The sequence below is a fragment of the Phyllostomus hastatus genome, unplaced genomic scaffold (genome assembly GCF_019186645.2).
Source record: "Phyllostomus hastatus isolate PE091 unplaced genomic scaffold, TTU_PhHast_1.1 phas_contig_17, whole genome shotgun sequence".
NCBI lineage: Eukaryota > Metazoa > Chordata > Mammalia > Chiroptera > Phyllostomidae > Phyllostomus > Phyllostomus hastatus.
The window spans coordinates 4,161,633-4,182,222 of NW_025333664.1; positions in this window are offsets into that span (position 1 = coordinate 4,161,633).

Below are 20,590 nucleotides of genomic sequence, written 5' to 3' on the forward strand. Positions count from 1 at the left end.
CCTAGGCCATGCCCATGAAATGCCACTTAAATGAAATAACAAAAATATGACAATTCATGTCACGGTGACTCCGGCTTGCAAGAAAGAGCGTGCAGGCGAGAAGAGCAGCATTTGGACTCTGACCTTTGTAGGAGGGAGAAGCTAATGAGCAAGTGGCAGCTGACCCCCGGTTTTCTCTAGGCATGAAAATCGTGTCAGCCAGGCAGCGCCATCAGACCCTACAGAATGTGCACCAGGGACGTGTTCAGTACAGGCAGGAGATGGGCTGGTGACCCGCCACGCCTCCCATGTCCTCATCTCTTTTCTGTGATTAAGGAAACGCTGAGGTAACAGCCAGCTCATTAAAGTCCCTCTTGGAGGGCTGACCGGAGGCTCCACGCACCTGCCTGTGGCCACGTGCCGTGACTGAGCGACAAATGCTTACATCATCCTTCCCGTGACGTGGCTCAGAGGCCAAGTGGTCACACCTCCTGCCGGTGGCTTGTTTAACCAACTCTGCAACTGCAGTCTCGTCTTCTCGGGTTTCTAGAATGTATCCTCTCACGCAGCAGACAGCCACAGGGCTGCTGGGGAGGCAGACAGAGGAACCGGACAGGGCCGTGTGACAGCAGTGGGACCGCCCCCTTTCGCGTGGGGGGTGGGCCGGAAAGTGGTTGCGGGGAGAAGGTTTGCCCAGGACTCTTCCCTCCGCAGCTGGGCAGTGCCGTTGTGTTCCTCCTTTGAACATCTGGCCTTTCCTCCAGAATGAAAGACGCGCCTTTTCCGATCAATAAAGTGAGAACCCAGAGCATCCATTTCCTTCCTCAAGCTTCCTCCTCTGACTCCAACGGCACACTCAACCCGGCAGCCTGGCCACACCCTCCCCCTTCTTTCCCAGGCGCAGGCGTGGGCCAGCAGCTCTGGGCAGGGCCCAGGGACCGAAACAGCACTTATTAGCATCCACGCACTCTTGTTAAAATCCAGATTCCTGCCCCGGGGTCTAGGGCGGGGCCCATGGGTCCCCCTTACTGATGGGATCCACCAACCGATACTGATGGTGTGGATTCACCTCGAGTCCAGGAGAGGGGGGGGCACAGGCGCCGCTCTGGTGGAGTCAGGGTGTTGAGGAGGGGCTGGAGCGAAGCCAGAAAGGTGGCGACGGACCACAGGTGTGGAAGCAGAAGTGGAAGTGGACACGAAAGTGGGCATTTGTGCATACTCCCCGAAGGCATCGCGTTCTAAGTGGGTCCTCTGTAACAGCGGATCCTCAGGAAATGGGGTGCAGAGACAGACTTTGGGGTGTCAAATATGTATGAGAGATCAACACATGGGAAGGCCGGGTGGGGAGCTAGGAACGAGCAGGACCCACCCTTTCCTTCAACAAATGTAGTTACTGTTCGCCGACCCCCCCGAGTGCTCGGGAGACAGACACGGACAAGGCCCGCCCGGCTGCTGCCCAGAGCTAACTAACAAAAGTGCGTGGAGCCTGCCGCAGAGGGAGGACACGCCTCCGCACACTCTGATAAGTCACGACCAGGGGCGGGGAGAGTGTCCGGGGGAACGGTCACTGAGAAGCTGTGTGCGTGTGTGGTTGTGTGTGCCTACAAGTCCCCGGGAAAGTTGTTTGGGCTGGAAAGTGGTTTGTCAAGCACCCGAAGTGGCCCATTCTGACACCATAGCTTGGGGGCCCACGATGAAACCGTATGGATTGGAAAAGGCTGTGGAAGGTGACTTTGGATCGGGTCACCCTTGGCTTTATCAGGTGTTATTTTCTGGACCGTGGTGGGTTAGCAAGGTCATGACACTCCTCCATCCCTTCTGCTGCCCCCGGTGTTTGCACAGCCCGGGGCGGGCTCCCCGCTCCTCCCCAGAACCCCGGAGTCATGCATTTTTAATTGGCGTTTTCCAGCCAAAGAGCAAACTGGCTGTGGCCCAACCTGTGGGTGAAGATGTCGGGAGAGAAAAGCTCACCTTCTGTCCTGCTGGCAGCAAATGCACACAAACCGCTCTCGCCCTCTCTCAGCTGCGTCCTCGCCTCCATGGGCAACTCTATTTACAGCGCTGGCCCCTTCGCAGCTTTCCACCCGTGGGGTGGGAACTTACAGGCCTAGGTTGTATCTTTCTCCGGCGGGGAATGCATGTAGGACTTGCAGCCCTCCACCCCCATTTCTCACCTCCAATTCCTGGCAGAATTGGCTTAAAATTTTGCTATTTTGTTGTTGTGGTGTGTGTGTGGTGTATTTATTTTGGGGGTGGTGGTAAGGCTCCCCAAAGCAATATTTGAAACCATAGTCGACTTTCATTTCCAATCCTTTGAAATCATCTTTAAAGGAAAATAAAGCCGGCAGTGTACACAGCGCCCCCTAGGGACCGTCTTTCTTTGGCTCAGTTTGGAAATTCAATTGTGATACATAAAGGGAGAGGAGAAAAGTAAAAGCAAAAAAGAGGGAGAAAAAAAGCCTGCCATCTATCTTGTGGGAAGCAAAGAGTGCTTACCTGGGCCCAGATAGTAAATCCTACCTGCTTTATTAAATAAAGGTAGTATTTCACTCGGGGAAGAAGACCTTTGGAATATCCAGAAAACCTTGCAGGCTTTGAAATGGAATAAAGATTGATTTATGGGGAGGTTCTCCTGCGTGTGCGCTTTTCTTCCCCTGACACAGAGAACAGCAGCCGAGACACAAGATTCATTTTAAAAGACCAAGAGAAGGACTTGGGTATTGGGCATTTGGGTGTTTTACCTGTACTACTTAAAAAAGGGGGGGATCACAGGGTTTACTGGATAACCAGACGTATGTTTGGTTTGGGCATCGCAGACCTATTTCAAGGAATAACGCTAGTGCATGTCCGGGGCCTGACCTAGAGCCTGCCACATAGTAGGTGTTCAACATGGTAGCTCTTATGTCTAATTAAGGATTTGCATCCTTGTTTTTGACTTCATTTGTTTGGTTTGGCAGCTGCCTTGAACCAAAGGTCTCCATTTAAGATTTCCCTATTAGTCATGATCATTTCAATTACGGTTGACAGACGCCCAAATCAAACTGGGTTGATTAAAAAACTCACTTCAAGCCCTGGCTGGGTAGTTCAGTGGGTTGGGGTGCCATCCTGATACGTCAAGGTTGCGGGTTTGGTCCCTGGTCAGGGCACATACAAGAAGCAATCAAGGAATGCATAAATAAGTGGAATGGCAAATCGATGTTTTTCTCTCTCTCTCCTCCCTCCCTCCCTCTTTCTCAAATCAATACATAAAAATTGAGAAAGAAAATCTCAGCTTGAGACACTGCAAGTTCATGGGGCAGCTGTCTTCAGGTCTGGCTGAATCTAGGTCCTTAAATCATAGCAACGGTATTCTTTCTCCATCCTGGGGTCCGATTGCATAGTATTGGCCTTATTCTCTCAAGGCTCCCTCTTGGGGTGCCAGGGTCCGCCCTCCCACTTTAGTCCTTCTCTGGCCCCGAAGCAGCCACGCCAGGGGCTCCAGGTGGAGTAGGGCTTTAATGACATCATTTGACCTTAATTACCTTTTTAGAAGCCCTATTTTCAGATGCAGGCCCCCTAGGAGTTAGGCTTCAACATATGAATTTTGGGGGAGACATTTCAGTCCATAATAGATAGGAGACTCCTTGATGTATTTCAATGGGGATATATTAAACTATTGGAGTCACATAATGTGGCTTTGATGACACAGCACTGAGAAACGCTTCCCTGCCAAAGCATGGCTCACGGGGCACTGATGCCACCAGAACAGGCCAAGACCAACCTGGGCCAGGCAGGTGACGGGCGTCTATCTGGGCAGTAGGACAAAGGCAGACACAGAGCAGGGCTGCAGAGCAACATGTCTCACTCTACTTCAGAGAGCAGAGCGAGCCCAGTGATGCATGGAGTGGACCTTGACTTTGGCAAGTGACGGAGAGACATTGAGGAGTGGTGTGGACTGGGGACTCACGCCGTCGAAGTGGAGCAGCGGCCCTGTAGGCATGGGCACTTTCTGTTGACACAGACTTTGCTTCTTTCAAGAAACATTGGAACTCACCCTGGCTGGTGTAGCTCAGTGGATTGAGCGCGGGCTGCGAACCAAAGTATCGCAGGTTCGATTCCCAGCCAGGGCACATGCCAGGGTTGCAGGCCATGACCCCCAGCAACTGCACATTCATGTTTCTCTCTTTCTCTCTCTCTCTCCCTCCCTTCTCTAAAAATAAATAAATCAATCTTTTTTTTTTTAAAGAAACATTGGAACTTTGGATTGATTTTTTTGGTGAAACCTCTTGATTTGTAAATATCGGTAACATTCACAAACTTTCAAAATTCTCCTGGGTCACATGGAACACGCCCGTGAGGCTGCCGTTTGAGGTTTCTGAGATTATCTCCTTAAAGACAGGGTTCTGTGGTGACAGAAACTAGGGGCGCCGCTGGTGCCACACCCAGCCTTGCAGGTTTAAACATTCACCAGCACAGGAAAGGGCCTGAGGAGCACCAGTGGGCGTACCTTCAGTCTGATGTGATGTTGCATGAAACCTTTCCAACCGCAGACCCCTCCTGGGCCCCATATCTTCCTCAGGATCCTCTGGGCCCGGGGTTGGGGGACCAGCGTCTACGGGTGCTTCCGGCGTCTGGCTCCAGAGAGGGCGCCGTTCAAACACGGCCTCCTCTTGACCGGGTAGGACTCCTGCGAGATGTCAAGGGATCCCTTCGGCCTTACAATTGTCCGGAGGGCGTTGTAGGGCCGTGGCGGCCTGGGACATGTACACAGTCGGGGGGTGCTTCCAGCAGTCAGAGAATCTGTCTCCCGGTTGTGGACTGGACAGTCAGCCGGCGCCCCCTGGGGGAGTGGGGTGGTGGGCTGTCTGGTTGTCGGCACGTCCCCCCAGGGGCTTCCTCCGCATCCCCTGGGAGGTGGCTCCTTCCTCGGTCCCGGCTTCCTCCGCATCTCCTATCGCCTCAGTCTGCGTGCACTCCACCCCGAGGAGCCCCACCTCCCTCTCAGGACTGGGAGGAGCCTGCGGCCTGCCGCCCGGAGCTCAGGGTGCACGTGGAAGGTGGTGCTCCTTTCCCGGAGCTGACCTTGAACTCGCAGGTCCCCGGGAGGCAGTCCTGCTCCAGTCCGCACTGCACACGCCTCCCTCGCCTGCCCTTGCCGAGACCCCGGGTCTTTCTCCCGCTCATCATTGTTGCTATGCAGCCGGCCAGGAAGGGAGTCGATTACCCATCCAGCCTGGACTTCAGATCGTTAACAACAACACAGAACTTCTTCCTGAGGGCAGGCCGAGTTCAGCCCTAAGAAAACACCGGGGCCTGAGGTCTCTCGTCCCTTCAGTTTCACTCTGTCCTGGGGAAGGATAGCGCCAGGGGCCAAAAGACCTCCACGCAGTGAAAGCCAGTGAAACGTTTTCTCTAAGTCAAAGCGCGTCCTGCATTTCTTTCCTCTCGCCCTGCGTGTGAGTCCCCCGCAAAAGGGTGGGAGACGTGGGGTTCGGAGCCACACACTGGATTTGAACTCCAGCCCAGCCGTGTACGAGTGTTAGCAACACGGCTTTGACACATTCGTGGGACCCCCGAAGGTTAGCTTCTCAGTCTGCCAACTGGCTCTACACCCACCGCACGGAGCCGTCGAGGGGATCGGGGCGGGGAATTACGCGATGTTCACGGAGCACGCACGCCAGGTAACATGGACCACCAAGTCCCCATAAACACGTGCTCAACACGCATCCCGACGCGGGGGCTTTGTTCTGGGCTCTAGACACGCAGCGGACGCAGACGCGCATCCAGGCCCCGCCCCCCCCGTCCTCCATTGGCCGAGTCTGGAGTCTTGCAGGCGGGGGGTGGGGGCGGGGCGGGGCGGGGAAGGAGGATTAAATCAGCAACAAAGCAGCTGGCCGCGTGTCCCATCAGGGGAATCACACATGTGCAGGTGGTACGAGCTGGCGGTCTGCAATGTGGCCGGGTGTTGACCCTGCTCCCGGAGGGAGGTCGTGTGGGGCTCAGCCGGGAGCAGAGGGGTGGGGGATGGGGGGCGGGAGGTGGCAACAGTCCAGGCAGAGGGCAGGCACTGTGACCGCAACCCTGTTGTCCTTCTGTCCCTTAATCCTCTGGGGACTTTTCATTCTGTTCCCCTTTAAATAAAACCGCTCATCACGGGCGATTTCCATCATCGGGCAGGGCCTGTCAACAGCGCTGTTTGGCTTCAGGTTTTAGAGCGGGGGGAGTGACATTAGCATATCTCAGGGAAATTCCTCTGGGGAGAGTTTGGGGGCGTCACTAATATACAGGGAGAAAGTAAAAGACATTTCTGGGCAATTTCCCATTTCAGACCCCCCCTTTCTGCTTGCGGTGTTTCTGACCTTTCTGTTCTATTTATTTAAAAAATTAAATTTTCTTCTGAATTCAGCCCTTCACAATGGGGAGCTCTATTACTGCCGACCCGAGTCAGAACGGAACGCGGTCTTCGGTCCCTCGTTCTCTGGACGTTGACGGGACAGCCGTGCGTTGACCGGACAGCGGCTGCCGTGGGCCATCCACGGGTGCGCCCCATCGGCCCCAGACACCCCCGGTCCCACGCAATCGGTGCTTCTCCCACTTTGAAAAGACAGTCGCAGCCCCTGCCCTGAGGGCAGTTAAGGCAGCGTGGCCTGGTGCAGACCAGCCGAGGGCCATCGAAGGCCCCAAGTCCATGCCAGCGTCCCAGGAATGGGGACCGCGGGTCTGCCTGGGCTTGCAAGCTTTGCCTTAGCTTCCCAAGATCAGGGAAAGCCTGGCCGGGAACTCAGAAAGCAAATCGCCTCAGCGCTGGGGTGCAGAACACAGGATGCGACGTCAGATGACGCCGGGGTCAAATCTCACCTCTCCCACTTGTTGTGCATGTGACCAAACCCTTATCCTGCGTGAGTCGCCCTTCCCTCAGGTAAAGTGAGCCTGACGAGCGCCCGGGGCACTGTGAGAGTGACGTGGGGTCTTTCGGGAGAGGGTGACAGCCTTTGTCGTGGAGCTGAGACATAACGCACACCCTACAAAGACTTCCTTCCTTCGGAAACTGGCTGTCCCGGGCCGCGTTTGGGTTCCGGAGCCCCTGTCCCTGGCCACTAGCCGGTAACTTTTTGTGAAGGGGTTGAAAGGTGCATATAATGTGTTCGACTCAAAGTACGGTAGCCATGAGTACCACTGTGTACTGAAAACGTACCAGCTTTGCAGCAGAAAGGGCCGATGGGCCCCAGAGGAGGATGGAAAAGCACCAAGTTTCCCGAAGATGTCGGGGTTCAATTCCCACAAATAGGGCTGTCAGATTGAAAAATGGGGGCACATGTTCATCCTTGACTGGAATCTAGTAGCGATAGAAGAGGAGAGAGGGTCAGCCTGCCGCGAGCCGCATCCTCGCCAGCTCCCCCTCCCTGGGGCGTGCGGGTCAGCCCCGGCAGTAAATGGAAGCACCTTCCTCTGTGGCTCTGATGTGCAGAGGACAGAGCAATGCTAAGAGGCCTGAAACTTCTGGAATTCTGTTACACCGTAAACTTCAGGAAAAGCTTATCCTCTTTTCTCTCTCCAAGCATCCTCCCTTTTACGCCCAAGCATGGGGACTGCCTGTCGTGTGGAGGGTACTGGTGTCACTCATTAGAGGGGTGTCTTTAGTGCAAAGATATGTGGAGGCACCCCGCGCTGGTGCAGAGCACTCGTGCGGACATAAATCAGTTGTTGCTCCGTTACACGTCACTGTGGCTGTGACCTGTGCACTGGGGACTGAGGGGCCAGGCAGAGAGCCGTCTGCATCTAATGCAAATACAAACGAGAAGGGGCTGGAGTGAGAAAAGGTTTGCTTCCCACTCGAACATGGATGGCAAAGGGCGGGAGGGAAGGAAGTTAAAAACGATTCTAAGGGGAGGTGGGATTTCGGATGACCCTTGAGTGATGGGGAGCATTTGGACGTGTGGTGGTGGGGAGGGGTGGGAAGAACCCGGGGTGAACAGAGTATTGCGAGGGGCGTGTGAGCGGGAGCGGGAGTTCCGTGGGGAGGGGACTGTGAGAATTAAAGTGGGGTTTGCAGACCGCCGCTGAGTCACAGAGGGGCTCGGGCGGGAGGCTGAGAGCCACAGGGTTTCAGCTCTGGGTCAGCGGTCCGTGGAGTTCCGCCCTGACAGCCTGATGGATGGCGTTCATATCCGCACCCCTCCCTGCGGGAAGGGCCAGCGTTTTGTGCGACCCACCGAAATTTCGCTCCTTCCCCCCTCCATTCATGGGAACGCATCAGAAGGCAAATGCGAGAGAATGACATCTTCGCTGGGATGGAGCCCGTATGATGAGTCATGCTGAACAAGTCAATCATTCCCAAATTTGGGGATTCTGGTGATAATTAGGAGGCCATCGACTCTACGGTGGTTACGATGATGATCTCAGGCACCTGATGACGTGCGGTGGGTTCCCAGCTCCTCTCCTTTCTGCCTGGATGGCGTTGGGCACGTCACTCGATCCCTCTCTGAGCCTACGCCCTCATCTGTCAAACGGGCAACAACTACTCCTTACATCGCAGGGCCGTCGGGAGGCTTAGATGCAGGATGGCACGTGGCATGCTCGGCGCCGCGTAATGTGGGCTGCGGAAGTGTGGGGCATCACGGCTTGTGAGCCGCTGACCCTTCACAGGCGGTGAAAGCCACTGCTCTCAGCTCAGGACGTGGGGCAGGACGATGGCAAGGTCAAGGGTGCAGAACGGGTGGGCGAGCAGCCCGGACAGGTGAAGAGTGTGGGCTCTCGAGTCGGCCGGGTTTGAACCCCGACCTTGTTCCTCACCGGCTGTGCGGCTTTGGGCAGGTAGAAGCAAATCTCCCATCCTCAGTCCCCTTCCTTATCCATACAACAGCGGCTGCCAACATTTTTGGCACCAGGAACCGGTTTCGTGGGAGACCATTTTTTCCATGGATGGGGTGGTTGCGGGGAGACAGGAGGCAGAGCTCGGGCGGTTATGCAAGCGAAGCTTTGCTGGCTGGCTTGCCCCTCACCTCCAGCTGTGTGGCCCGGGTCCTGAAAGGTTGAGGACCGGTGCTGGTCCTCGCCCGGGGGTGGGGAGCCCCTGCTGTAAAATGGATGCGGTGATAACAGCACCTGTTTCACAGGCTGGTTGTGAGGGTTTCGTTGAGATGATGCATTCGAAGCCCCATCCCCGTCGCCGGGGAGTCTGTTAGAGATCCATCGCTGGGTCACAAATCGCCACGCAGGTTGCAGCCGAAATCCACGCACAGTTGCTATGTAGGCCCACCCAGCTAGGTTCTCCGCAAGGCTGCCGTCACGGTGTCAGCCAGGGCGGGGGTGCATCCGAAGGCTTGACTGCGGACAGACGCACTTCCACACTCACACCGTTGTTGGCAGGATTCCCATTCTTGCCGGCTGTCAGCTGGAGAGCACCCTCAGCTCCCCGCTGGCGGCTGACGGGAAGCCACCCTCAAGGTCCTGACACGTGGACCCCTCCGCCTCTCCTGGACGACCACGTGCTTCATCGCAGTCGGCAAGGGAGCCGGTCTTTTCCAGCGTGGGCATCGCCGTCTCACGGCATTCGGTCACCTTCGCCACGTTCTGCTGCCTAAAATTCATGTCTGCGCTTGAAGGTCCCGTGCGCACGCTGGCTGGAAGTGGCGCTGCGTCAGCCTCAGATTCGGGTTTTTGCGGAAAGATTCCTGGTGACCAATCTCTCACCCACGAGCTTCTCTGCCGGTTTTATGAGCCACCCATGTTCTTGACAGCAGAGTGGTTAACATCTGGGCTGCACGCCTGCCTCTCCTGAGCTGGAGGTCAGTTGGAAGGAGCCATGGAAGGAGTCCAAAGTGGCGTGGGCGACGGTGTGGGTGCTCCGCTGCTTCGTGTCTCCCCGGGGCCCAGCCTTTGGCGGGAACTCCGCAATTCTTCCCTCTGAAGGGGCCGAGCCCGTTGCCCGGCCCTGGACCTCGGGCCTGTCTGTGTGATTCTCTTTGGCAAATGGAATGTCAGTGGGCCTGGTGCGAGCAAACTCTGGAGACGCGTCTGGGGTTGGGCTGGCCCTCTTGCCCTTGGCTGTGAAAGTGGATGTGTCTGGGCTGGCCTGCACTGGTCCAGGAGGAGGGGGAGGGGCGTGTGGGACAGACTGTGCTCATGGACGCTGGTCTTGCTCTGCTGACTCCAGGTGTGGGGTGAGCTCAGCTGAGGTCACCTGGCAGGGCCATGGCCCCACCACTTTGAGACTACAGGATCGGGGGCTGGTTATGCGGAGCCGCTGTGGCCGCAGTAAACCTGTCCAAGTGGCGAGGAGAATTGCACTGAGATCTCACAGCTCCTCATTCCGCTAGCAGGGTTAAGTGCACGCTCTGTGGGAGGCGCTGGGTCTCCAACGAGACCGGCTATGACTAGGCCAGGACGTGGTCCCTAATCTGTGGCTACTCCCGGTCCTGCTCACCCAGCGGCGCCCAGGCTTCAGAGCTGCCCGCACACCTGGACAGGACCTAGCCTTGTGTTGATCATTGCACGCCGTCCTGGGCTGTCTCTCTGTGGCCGGCGTAGACAGGGTGCTGTGGGTTGCGGTGAGAGAAACCCAGCCACATTGGCTTACGCAGAAAGAAGAAAGGGCTTGCATGAGACTCGTGGGACCGAGGAGGCTAATGCAGGCCTCTGCGCCGGCCGGGAGTCGTGGGGCCTCAGTCTGTGCACGTGACCAGGCTGCTGCCGGCTGGCCGGCTGCTCGCCCTTCTCAGCCCGACTCAGATTTCAGGGGGCCGTGGGCAGAACGTTCTCACAACGGTCTCGTCCCTGGATAGACATGCGTCACCTGCTCACCTGGGAACCGGTCACAGAGGCGGATGGCAGTGCCTGGCACGTGCGTGTGTCTCCCTAGATAGCGCCTGGGAAGGGCGGGGTCACCCCGCTGCGCCGCCTAAGTGCACTGGGTGGGTTCCCAGAGTGGGGGAGAAAGGAAAGGGGGTGCTGCTCTTAGCCAAAGAGGAAAAGGGTGTCAGAGAGGCAGAACCGGCACAGGTCCGCTGGGGTGGGACGTGCCGCAAACCTAATTCTGTGGATTTAGTTGTGTTTTTCCCTTTAGTGCATTCCCCTCTCCCAGTGGACCGCGGGCCCCACAAAGGGCGGACTGTGCGCACTGACTTTGCTCAGTGTCCTGTACAGGCTGACACGTAGTAGGAGGTCAATACACAAGTCTCCAAGGAATGAGTGAAGCTTCTATTCCGTTGGGAGAAGATGAAGGTAAAACATCGTCAAACTCAGTGGGTTCACCCAGACTTTGGATGGCAAGAGAGGCAGGAAATTATGTTTACAGCACCACAGGATATGCTAGGAAGAGATTTACGTGTGAGTGTTTAAGTGTTGACAAAAAGTATAGCAGTCACAAAAAACACCCCCTTTACATCTCCCTCTTCGTCCTGGCGTTCCGGCCGGTAGGACGCACAACAGTGACGCCCTGAGACCTTTGGGATGGGTGTGTACGTGCCCATCCACGCGCCCGGGCGCTTCTGCGGGGCGGAGGGTGCTGCGGAGCCACCTGGGGAGATGACGGAGCTCATTTCCCACCTGTGCCTTTCAGCCCGCTCTCGGTTGCTGTGTCCACTGGGATGGGTCCGCATTACGCGTGCAGGGTGCGCAGCCGTTGTAAACGGCGTCACGGCCGAGGCGTCAGGAGGGCTAGGGACCTGCGGGCTCCGAAGCGTGGGAGGGAGGAGCTCAGATCTGGGGGAGAAGCCGGCCGTTTACACCGGGAAGACACTGGTGCGTGAAAATCTAAGTTCTCTTGCCCAGGGGGGTGGGGGAGAGAAGTCTTCAAAACCAACGCAGCGGGACCGCTCCGCTCCCAAATGAACCCCAAAGTGCTGTCATTTCCCTGTGTCTGCTCCTGTAGTTTTCTTAACACAACCAAAACGACCTTGGGCAGCACGCAAGCCACGTTTTTTTAAAATGGATTTACTAGAAATAATCCATTCTCTAAATAGAAATTATGTAGATGGCTAATACTCTTTTACTGATTTTACAGGGGGGAGAGAAAGGGAGAGAGAGAGAGAGAACGAACAGTGTGTAATGGAAAAGCTCCTCTCCTTCCCCTTTAGCCCAGTTTACTATCTTCAAGTGTCTCCAGCGAGCATCCCAGGATGTGATACTTTATAGATTTTGTACAGTGCGGCCTCTAAATGTGAACTGCAACTTTATCTGGGCGCTACCGAAGGAAGAGCAACTCACCCCAACACTGGGGGGAAGCTTGATCAGTGCATTGGGCTTGGCGAGAGATGTTCGTCCTAGGTGCAGAACCATGCGATTTTTCATCCAAACTGAGATACTTCTGACAGTGGAAGAGGATACTTTTCATCACTAACGATTAAGGTCTCTCCCCAGAGCAGGTCTGCGGCAGCCAGTGAGCGCTCATTCTTAGTAAAGTACAGCTGAATTAGAATGAAAATCTTCGCTAGATCAAGAACGTATGGCGTGTTGCTCCAGGACCTTTGCACCTGCTGTTTCTTCTGCCTGTAACGCTCTTCCCTCTGATGCCAAGATGACTGGCCTCCTCGTCCATGTCGGATTTATCCCTGAAGCTCTCCTGCCCACCGGCAACCTCTGTGATGCCGGGAACCAGCTGTGCGCTCCACAAAGGAGGTCGCCCGAGAGACCTTGCAATGCAGCCCGACTCCGCCTTCCGTGCACTCCTGGTAAGAGGTGGGAGAGGGAGGAGCATCTTTTTTTAACGGACCCACCTAGAGGTCAGAGTTCAAAGGTACAAAGACACTGGCTGCGGCCTTGTGGTTTATCCACACACTGACATGCTATACACTTGCTACTTGTGTGTTAGTTTTCCTTGTAGGGTGCAAGCTTCAGGATGGCGGAGATTTCTGTCTCTTCTGTTCACTGCTGCGTCCTTAGCACTATGGGTAATACCTGACACACAGTAGATGCTCCAGAAATACTGGCTGAATGAGTGAGTGAATGAATGAATGAATGAATTTACATGAAGAGGCAACACAAACCAAGCTGAGCCTTAGCTCTCGGGTTCACGGTCTCCTTATTGCTCCTTATTGAGTTTAGTTGTGATTTGCGGCTTAGCTGCCCGACCCCTGACATCAGTCCTCAGGATCCCGGGAGTTATTTGCAGCATTATGGTTTTTATCCCATTTCCGTTTCATGTAGAGACAGGAAAATTAACTGCTCCTTTCCCCCCCTGGTTCTTGTTTTGAGGACTCTCTTTTTTCCTTGCATCAGATTTCTCGGAAACCCTAATAACGGGATAAAAGTATCGCCAGGTTACATGACGCAGGTACATGCGACACAAAGCCCCACACCTCCGTGTAACGAAGACCAACCTGAAATTCCATCTCACTGCCTCCCAGGGAAACCCCTTTCTTTCCTGGGGCTCCCTCTTAAACACGAGTTTGCCGGCTTGAGAAGAAATACTTCCCAAGAAGCTGTCGGCATCGGACTTGGCTGGCTTCTACCAAATCTGCGGTACTCTCAAAAACAAACAGACAAACAAACAAACAAACCAACACAACTCCCAAATCTCTATGCAACATTTTCAACTTGGCATTGACTCCTTTTGGTGCTCGCTTTATAGCAATGCCCACGTTGAAATGTCTGCTGCTTTAATTACTGAGGATCAACCTCCCCGAGACGGAAACTCGGTGCCCGCCCCGCACGGGGCGACTAAAATGGAAAGTTAATTCCTTAGCCTGTCACCTCACTGTCACTACCAAGTCTCCTCCCGATGAAAAAAGGCGTAATTCCCCAACCCAGCCAGCCGGAGAATTACGATTGCTTTGCAGAGCTAGGCCTGGCGCCCATGTGGCCTAAATCCCCCTAAACTGATTACCTTGGTGTCTTTTAAGGTTTGGGCACTAATTTAATTGACTGCTGTGTGCAACCCCAGGGGAGGAGGGGGGAGAAATCCATTCAAATCCTCACGGTTAAATAAAATCCTCCAGCAAATTACTGGCAGCTGAGGGGTTTGCAGAGCCGCGGTCGCCAGCAAAGACCTCGCTCCCAGGTGCTGCCCCCACATCCCCTGGATGAAACGAGCACTTTCCCCCTAAAGCTTCCCCATTGGGCAGGCTAGTTATCACGTCCGGCCATACGACGCTCTCGGGGGTTTGCACGTGCGTCATTTCAAAGCCGTGTTTTGCTGCGGCGAGGCCCGCGATGCGCTGCTCAGGCGGCTGTCTTTCCGGGAATCAATCTATGCCATTGATCTCGCTTTAAATGCAGAGATTGCACAGTTCAGCTTTAATTGTGGATCTGGTTGCCAGGGCTGTCTCTTGGAGGCAGGCTGTTCTGTTTTCCTCCTAGTGAATCCCCTTTTACTGAGGATGCTGGGCTGGGTTGGACCTGTCTTTGCTGGGGGGGGCGTGCACAGAGCGGGCGACCGAGGGAGATATTTCTCTGAGGCCTTGCTATCTAGATTAGTATTTTATTACATCTCAATAAAAGGGTTAAAGGGAAGGTTAAGCTGAAGGGCCCTGGGGAATGGTTTGAAAAGCATGTAACCGCTTTCAAGGCTGTGATAGGAAACCACCTGTCTTCGGGGAGAGGTGTCCCGGCGCCATTCATGTTTGCAGCTCATGACAGAGAACCGCCTCCCCGCTTTCCTCACCATTTACCAATCTGCTGCTTTTATGGGGGTCTGTTCACTCACCGGCTCACCGGTTCATTGATCTGAAGCCAGAACCAAGGGCGTTTCAATGCTGGCTTTGAGACTTGTCAGCTGAGTAACCCCAGTCAAGTCTCTTCAAGTGTACTCCTCGCTTGTCAATTGAGACCAATAGTAACTGTGTCCTGGGGCTTTGCCAGGTTCCACTAAATACGGACGATGCTTGGATAACAGGGAGGATGACGAAAGGGTCGTTTTATCAGTCGGTGTCAGTGGCAAGGGGAGAGGGGACCCGGGTCGCTCCCATCCCGGGTCGCTGCGCTCTGCTCACCAGGAGTCTAGGCAGAGGGAATATCTTCTAGGCTCTAGGTGGTGGTGACCAGGGGGATCCTGGGAGAGGGCAGGAGACCGGGAGAAGGCGATGGGGCGGGGAGGGTGCCCAGGAGCAGGCGGCATCAGAGGGGGCGCGGGAGGCGGGGCGGGGGCAGTGAGGGCCCTGTGGGGGCCCAGGGCGGCTTCCTTCTGCGGCCCCAGCTGGAGACCTCGGGCGAGGAGGGGTCGGCTCGGCTACTCAGGAAGGTAACTCGGCCGGCAAGGTGACCGAAAGCAAGGGAGGGTTTACCAGCAGTGGGCACATTTTCCTGTGAAGGGTCAGGTAATAAATATTCGGGCCTTGCGGGCTGTCTGGTCTCTGCATCAGCTAGTCCCCTGGTCCACTCGCTGAGCACGGGAGCAGCCACAGACCCTGAGAAATGACAGGTGTGCTGGCTCTTTTTTTGCCCTTTTTAAATTATATTTTATTGATCATGCTATTACTGTTGTCCTGATTGCCCCCTTTGCCCCCCTTCACCCAGCAGCCCCCACTCCCTCAGGCTGTCCCCCCACCATTGTTCATGCCCACGGGTCGTGTGTGGAAGTTCTCGGGCTTCTCCCCTTCCTGTGCTGGACTGTACATCCCCATGGCTACTCTGTGACTACCGATCGCAATTTATGTAGAGAAACAGGCAGTGGGCTGGATTGGTCAGTGCGCTGTAGTTTGAGAACCTCTGGTGTTCTGACAGAGTATTTAAGCGTGACGATTCATTATGATAGTTAGATTGGTCCGAGATAAACAAAAACAGGGAACAAATAATTTAAAGTTGTTCTTTATTCTTCATTCTTACCAAAGATGGCATTCATAAACAAAATCGTGGAATCTCTCAACTCTGAATGAAAGAGTGAAAAAAAAATGAATGAAAGAATGGAATCTCTCAGCTCTAATATTTGGCAAGGCTGACTCTTGGCAAAATTGCCAAGAACTGGGATAATCTCTGTCGCTTTTCTTTTTCTACTCCTTCCCTCCTGACTCCTAGGTCTTCGGTGCTCTCAAATTCCCCCCGATCTGGGGACGGTGGGTTACTTAGGGTAGAGGATCTCTGAGTTTCCATGTAGGAGGGACTCAAGGGGGAAGAGTTCACTCCAGAAAGGAGTGACTTGTCCGGAAGCTGTATCCACGCACATCATTTCCTGACGTTGTATGTTTGAGGGGGCTTCGGGGCCCACGGAGAAGTCCCTGTGAGGCAACTGATAGAGGAGCGTTAACGATGTGGCAGGTGGCAAGGAATGTGAAGGAGCTGAGATTCTCCTCCCCACCCCCCTTTGCAAGCTAACAAGTGTCCTGCTGCAGTTTTACAGACCTTGGGGAAGACACGAGACTCCCGGGCCAGAGACAGAGCAAAGCGCTGCCACTCACAGCGACGGTGGGAACCAGAGCCTCGGCCCCGGTCCCCGGCTCTGGGAGCTTGGCCTCCCACAGGGTCACACAAAGAAGGCCCACTGACGCCCGCATGTGCAGTGGGGTGTGGGTTGTGTTACAAAGGAGAAGCCCCCCAATTCAGAAAACCCAAATCTTTATGATGGCCGGTATCTGCCCTCTGCCCCAGCGGGAGACATTAGCTTCATTATTTTGAATCCCCATCTCTGTCTTCCAAGGCTGTTCGCTAGACAAGACGCTTGAAAGAACTGCCTGTTGCAAAGGCAGTCACTGCCCCTGCTCGCAAGACGGGAAGAAATGTAAGAGTTTCTCAACTGCAGGCTTCCCGTCTTGCATTTAAATTAGGGTCCAAACCAGAGGCTCAGAGGGCTGCCCAGTGCTGGGGTGGCGCGGTTCTCTGCAGCGGTGAGCAAGGAGGCAGCGTGCTCCCTCGAGGAACAGGGTGGTCCCCGGAGCCCTGGCCCGAGCCGCTCCCTGTCCACCGCATCCGCTTTGACCTACCGCTGGCTGGCCGGAGCCTCTGCCTGCGTGCTTTGGTGGTTAGAAATGATTTCCACCGTGTGAAGGGCTGTTTCTACACATCTGAAGTTTGGAGAGAGGCCTTTGTTGTAAACACACTTGATAAATGATCCCTAAACATGCCAGAGCTTCAAGCGAGAATGAATCACTTTTGAGGAATGCTTCCGTAAAATGTTTCAGAAAATAGCCTTTCTTTTCGGGCCTGGTGTTAAGCCATCACAGAAGCATCATGAGTTATTGGGGCCTTCGGCTGGACATAAGGAGGCGCGCTGCTATTGCGCAGTCGTGGTTATTTCCACAGGTCCGGCGGCACGGGCTCTGTGTGTGTGTGTGTGTGTGTGTGTGTGTGTGTGTGTGTTATTTTTCAGGAGCCATTAACAAGTCCTGATGTCTGGGTGAATATGAAAGATACAGCTCCATGAAAATGGAAAGCTTAGATTCTCTTCAAATCAAGAGGGTTCTCTTCTTGAGAATGTAACAGGTTCCTGAGTTGGAGATGAGCTGGGTCTGGAACATTCGGAAGGCATCGGATGAACTGAGTTATTTTTATATCTATGGGGCCCTTCCTGATTCTCTTCCCGGCAGTTACACTTTGTGCTTTCGTTGAGCAAGGCCCCGTAACCCACATAAACACCTTGTGGGGCGGCGCTGCCAGTACTCGTATTTCACAGGTGGGAAAACTGGGGTGCCGGGGCTCATCGCTGGCCAGGTTTTCACGACCCGCTACTGGCGGTGGCTGGGGTCACACCACGCCGGCCGCCTCCAGGGTCAGGCTGTGCCCCCACAGCTTGCGTTCACGCTCAAGCACAGAAACGTGACGTGTGAAGAAGGTACCCGCCGTCCTTTATCTCCCTGGAAAATGGTATAAGAACAAAAAGTCAATTCCATCCTAATACCTCTGCGTGGTAGTCAGGGTTATTGGAATTGTCCCAATTATGGTGACTGGAGGAATACACTTTCTTCCTGTTTTGAAACCTCAAAAAAATTAAAAATGGAACTGTTTTATGACCTAATGATTCCACTTGTAGGGATTTATCCAAAGAAAGCCAAGACAATAGTTTGCAAGAATATATGTGCCCCTACGTTCATTGCAGTGTTATTTACAATAGCCAGGCTACGGAGGCAGCCCACGTGCCCAGCAATGGAGGAGTGGGTGAGAAAGCTGTGGTACATATATGCACTGGAATATTATTTAGCCATAAAAAGAAGGAAATCTCACCATTTGGGACAGCGTGGATGGACCTAGAAGGTATTGTACTATGTGAACGTAGTCAATCAGAGAAAGACAAACACCATATGATTTCACTGATAAGCGGAATGTAAAGAACAGAATAAACAAATAAACAAAACGGAAACAGACTCATAGATACAGAGCACAGACTGGTGGTTGCCAGAGGGAAGGGGGACTGGGTGCTGGGGGGCTGGGGGACTGGGTAAAAAATTTGAAGGGATTGAGAAACATAGACGGGTAGTTACAAAACAGTCCTGGGGATGAAAATACAGCACAAAGAATGTCATCAATAATACCCTATTAACTATGCACGGGGCCAGGCAGGGGACTGGGGAGACATACACCCACTTTGTAGGGTATGTGATTAACCACTAAGCTGTCCCCCTGACACTGGTTCCCAGGAAATAATGAATATAAACCTGAATTAAAAAATAAGTTAAAAATAAAGGATCAATACCATATGATTTCACTGGTATGTGGAATCTAATGAACAAACAAATTAACGTGTAAAATGGAGACAGACCCATAGACAGAGAGCCGGCTGACAGCTCTGGAGGGCGGGGGTGGAGGGATCAAGCCCCCAAGAAAAAGGACTCACGGACACAGACCATAGTGTGGTGATTGTGGGTGGGGGGAAGGAGCGGGGGGTGGAGGTGGGAGGGGTATAAGGGGGATAAATGGTAATGGAAAAAATACAGTAAAATAAATTTAAAAAATAAAAGAAAAAAATAAAATCTGGTGTGTTTTTAGGAAACTGGAGAGAGAGAAAGCTAACCGATCAGGAGGTGACTACCATGGGAAATGTAACTTGGAAGTCGTGGTGGCCCAGAGGAGGACCCACACCCTGTGTCCCGGGGGCCTGGGGACGCCGAGGGGTGGGGGGGACTGCGGCCAGAGCCTGTGTTATGGTTCAGAGGGAAGGAGCAGGTCGGGCAGGGCGACAGGTCAGGGATGCCTAGTCTGGACACGTTCAGCAGTGGCTGGAGGCCTGGGCATTGTCTTCGTGTGTCTAACGCCCAGCCTGGAGCGATCAGGGCAGCTGGACTGCGGCCTGGATTGGGAGAGCTTGCAAAGCACTCCAGTGGGAGGGTGGCAATGAGTGGGGTTCCAGGCCCGGTGACCCAGGCAGAGCCTTGGGTTGCGCAGAACCAGGTGCGCCTGGCAGTTGCCAGGAGAGAAGATGTTACAGCACAAGTTTACAGAAGCTAGAAATGTGGTTAATATAACCCACAGGAAGAAGTGCAAGAAGGGGTGGGGTGTGGGTGGGAAAACAAAAGCAGAAGAACAAGGTCATGGGCTTAGCTTTCCACTTGGTTTGTCTGCAGGGCTGCACACAAGTCCCTTGCAAGTCAACGGAATCACGCGTGTTCCATCCGCTGACTTCCGGCAGCAAAGAGCTGTGGCCTCAAGGAGCCTCAAATCACAAAAGATTTCTTACTTCTAAATTTCTTCCCAGCTTTCTAACTGCCCCAAAGAGAAAGTCTCAATGCGGTGCTATTTCGCTAGGAACAGCTCTTTAATTCCTGTGACTTTTATTTCAACAAAAGATGGATCTCAGCCTCAGTCACTTTGACAGGAATACCATCCCCGTCCTTGGTTACAAGCCACCGAAGTCACGGGAGAAAATAAATCGGATGGTTCCCAGAAGGCGAGAGCAGAAACCCAGAAAATGTTGATTACTAACAGGAAGCTGGCTGGGACATCCAGCTGAGTGCCGTCAGTGGGGATCCTGGCTCCTCCCGATAGCTGTTCAATAGTCGGATGTGTTCCTGCCGAATTCTGGCAAAGGGGATAACGGTAGTCCCACAGTCTTCGGGGCTTTTGCATTAGATTTCGATATTTCAGACTGTAAAAGGCTTTTTGGGGATATTACATGTGATAGCGGTAATTTTATTGAAGCAACCGCATTGAAATTCATTTGGGTTTTCTCTCCTGATCGGATTCTATTCCAAACAAATATTCTGTGAACATAGGTGGATTGCCAGTGTGCCACAGGCTTATTCTAGAACCTTCTGTGGTGGTTTGCGTTGAAAAACAGCTTGCATAAGTTAGTCTCAGTTACCATGTAAAATATTTTAGAATGTCCTTCGCGTGAAAATTTGTGTTTTATTTTTAAACCTCTAGGGGCTTTATCTGTTCTTCTAAGTCAGTTAAGTGTACTTTTAAAAAAGTATTTTGTATTTACTTGTGTAACTTCATCAGAATGAAATGTGTTGAAAGAAAGAAAATAAGGAAAGAAAAATTACTAACAGGGAGAACAGATGTTTTGACCCAAGACGTGGCGCAGCGGTGTGGAGCTCCGTATCATCCGAAGGGACGGTCCCGAGCCCAGCGGCTTAGTGTCCTCGGGCTGCCGTGACAAATGCTCCCCAACTGGGTGGCTCAAAGCAACGGAGAAGTGCTCTCTCCTGGTTGTGGGGGCTCCGGGTCTGAGGAGGGGCCAGCGGGGGCCACTCTCCCCAAATCCCTCGGGGAGAGCCCTGCCTTGCCTCTGCCCGGGTCCCGACTTTCCTGGGCTTGTGCGTTTCGC